The sequence below is a fragment of the Curcuma longa genome, chromosome 14 (genome assembly GCF_044706935.1).
Source record: "Curcuma longa cultivar G26 ecotype Majalengka, Jawa Barat chromosome 14, ITB_CL_G26_1.1, whole genome shotgun sequence".
Lineage (NCBI taxonomy): Eukaryota > Viridiplantae > Streptophyta > Magnoliopsida > Zingiberales > Zingiberaceae > Curcuma > Curcuma longa.
Genome location: NC_133874.1, coordinates 2,783,777 through 2,786,732, shown reverse-complemented (window position 1 = coordinate 2,786,732; position 2,956 = coordinate 2,783,777). Strand labels below are relative to the sequence as shown.

Sequence of the window (2,956 nt, the reverse complement as noted above, 5' to 3'; positions counted from 1 at the left end):
GATGTAATATATGTTTAACATCAATTTAACAACGATTTTCGACCGATGTAATATCATTCAACGACATCGATTTTACAACGGTGTAAAACCGATGTAATATATGTTTAACGTCAATTTTAACAACGATTTTCGACCGATGTAAATCACTTAACGACAACGCTTCCAAACCGATGTCATTAAATATTTTTTTTATGTTGTTTGTAAATTATGATCGACAAGATGACAAAATTATCATAATATTATAAATTCATCAAACAAATCACAAATACAAAAGCACCGTTATATTTAATCACCTCAATATTTACAAATAATCAAAAGTAACTAACAAAAATTATTCTTCTTGCAACTTCTACATATACAAATCCAAAAGGGAAAAGTACTTCTACAGATACAAATCCAAAAGGGAAAAGTAAACAAAATCTCCATCTAGAGGTGTAGGGAAATGTTTGGCTTCGAAATCGAAAGAGCTTTCAGCTTTTGCTCCAGCCTCTGTAACTACAGTGAACCTTTTCCGAGCTTCCTCAGGCCCATAAAGCTGAGCTTCACAAAGAAAGCACCAAATGCATTTTGATGTGTATTACAGTAAAATCACACGTTGGAGATGTTCTTATCTCACTGGCAAACATCAAAGTATCTCCACGTCCCCATCATCATATAAAACCTGAAAAATAAAGCAAAATTTAGTATGTTAACAAACAAAGCAGAAGAAAAAGCAGCAAACTCATTGAGGATTCACAATTCAAAGTGCTCAACACCTTATGTTTCATATCGTGCCAGTGTAAAACCTGAGGATCAAACAAATGGAAAATAAATTTTTTAACAATTTCTAACTAAAATATATACATATATATAAAAACTCACAGCTGATCATCTGGCCACCATACTTGAACTCTATTACCAACTAATCTCTCATCCAGTTTTCTTATCTGGGAGTCAGAAAACTGGGTCAACACTGTAATATTCAGAAGCCAAATATAACGAGCATTGCCATGAATGTGATAAGGTATAAAGATATTAGCTGTGGGATATCTTTGGAGATAAGGACAAGCAAGAATGGAAATTTACTGCACAAATACCTTCTTCCTCATGTCTCCTGCAACATCTGTGTCCTCTCTCTTTGTATCTGTTGTGAAATATATAATACCAAGGAAATAAGAATAAGAAAATGTTAAGCATAAAACAAAAAAAAGGCTACTACTTTACCTTCCAAAACCTAGGTAGTATTTTATAGTATAGAATTGCTAAGTCAATCACTATGGTAACAGATTCATGAACAAAGTGAATGTAGCTGAAGAATCAAAGGCAAGAGACATGTTATCAAGATGAAAAATGGTCTAGCTAACATGATACCTGAAAAGTAATCTAAACCAAACCATAATACCTTTTATCCATGCTATAAGCTCGAACTCTTTCAGATTTGCATCTGAAAGTAATTATACCTGGGAAGCTCTAATAGATTGGACTGCTGGTTTAAAGGGGCCTTCTTCCTTTATTAATTCACATACATATTAGCTGATGAACACAAATAACTGTTAAGCCAATTGAAGTGGTGAACAGAGGGTGCGTAATAGAAGGAAAACAGCTAAATCTAGGGTTAGGGTTAATAACTTCCCTTTCAATTGGCACCGGTACCAACAGAAGGAAGGAAGAAGAAATAGGGGGAAAGAGGCGGAAGGATGATGACTCCCAGACCAGATCAGAACAGAGGAACCAGCGTCAGTGAAGATGAAGGTGGAGGAGGCGGATCTCGCCGCTGCGCTCACAGCGAGACACGAACGGAGAAGATGGCAGCGTCGGAGGAGCAAACCTTGTCCTGTTTCCCTGCTACAAATCGCCGCCAGTGAAGTCAGAAGCAAGGAAATACACACCCTTACCTGGTCTTCTCCGGTGGTGGCGGAAGGTTGAAGGCGCGCGGAAATCCACTGCTACAAATCGCCGCCAGTGAATCAGCCGCTTCTCTGCTACAAATCGCCGCCAGAAACTCGGCCGCCGCACGCTACTTCTGTGGATGCGAAGGGACGGTTGTCGCCGGCCACCGCTCAAAGCTGATCGGGCTGAAGGAAGGAAACGGAGTGGAGGAACGGAGGAGCGCTGTGGATGGGCGAAGGAAGGACGGAGTGGAATGGAAGCTCGCGACGGCGGGAGCTCGAAGACGCCGTCGCGAGAGAGGAGAAGAAAATCGGGAGAAGATGAAGAAAACCTAATCGCGCGAGCTCCCCTTCCTCTGTGAACCGCCGAACCCTTTTAACCCATGTGATTGAACCGGGGGAATTTGCAATTGAACCGGATTTGAGAGTGAACCGGTTTTATTGAGATTTTGGACCGGCTTTTAAAGGAATTGGGCGGATGGGAAAAGAAATAAGTTTTTTTTAAACTATTATAATAGTTGAACCAAATATTATAGTGAATCCGATCCAAATTTGATTTTGGAAGCGCGTAGTGGAAGATATATTTGGAGGGAGAGAGGGAAAGAAAAAACGAAAATATACAACGGTTTTAAATTATTGTTATAGCTTCCAAAACTGTTGTTGAAAGCGCAAATAGACATCGGTTTTAAAATGTTGTTATAGCTTCCAAAACCGTTGTTGAAAGCGCAAATAGACAACGGTTTTCAAACCGTTGTCGTAGTCTTCAAAAACCGTTGTTGAAAGCGCACATAGACAACGGTTTAAAACCGTTGTTGTATCCTCAAAAAACTGTTGTCGTAGTCTCCAATCAACCTCTCAAAGACAACGAAAATATACAACGGTTTTAAATTGTTGTTATAGCTTCCAAAACCGTTGTTGAAAGCGCAAATAGACATCGGTTTTAAAATGTTGTTATAGTCTTCAAAAACCGTTGTTGAAAGCGCACATAGACAACGGTTTAAAACCGTTGTTGTATCCTCAAAAAACTGTTGTCGTAGTCTCCAATCAACCTCTCAAAGACAACGAAAATATACAACGGTTTTAAATTG

At 39.2% G+C, this 2,956-nt stretch overlaps 1 long non-coding RNA gene across 3 annotated transcripts; it reads right to left on the bottom strand.

Annotated features, from left to right (window-relative positions):
- Positions 1-280: 280 nt before the first annotated feature.
- LOC141845500 (uncharacterized) lies at positions 281-2,177 on the bottom strand. 3 transcript variants are annotated; one of them, XR_012603245.1, is made up of 5 exons: positions 1,382-2,177; positions 1,077-1,288; positions 862-952; positions 756-785; positions 281-661 (listed from the first exon to the last, which is right to left on the bottom strand). It is a non-coding gene; the product is annotated as an uncharacterized LOC141845500 (long non-coding RNA). The 3 variants fall into 3 exon arrangements; XR_012603246.1 differs by having other exon boundaries at positions 1,077-1,123; positions 1,204-2,175; XR_012603244.1 differs by having other exon boundaries at positions 1,077-2,173.
- Positions 2,178-2,956: the final 779 nt, after the last annotated feature.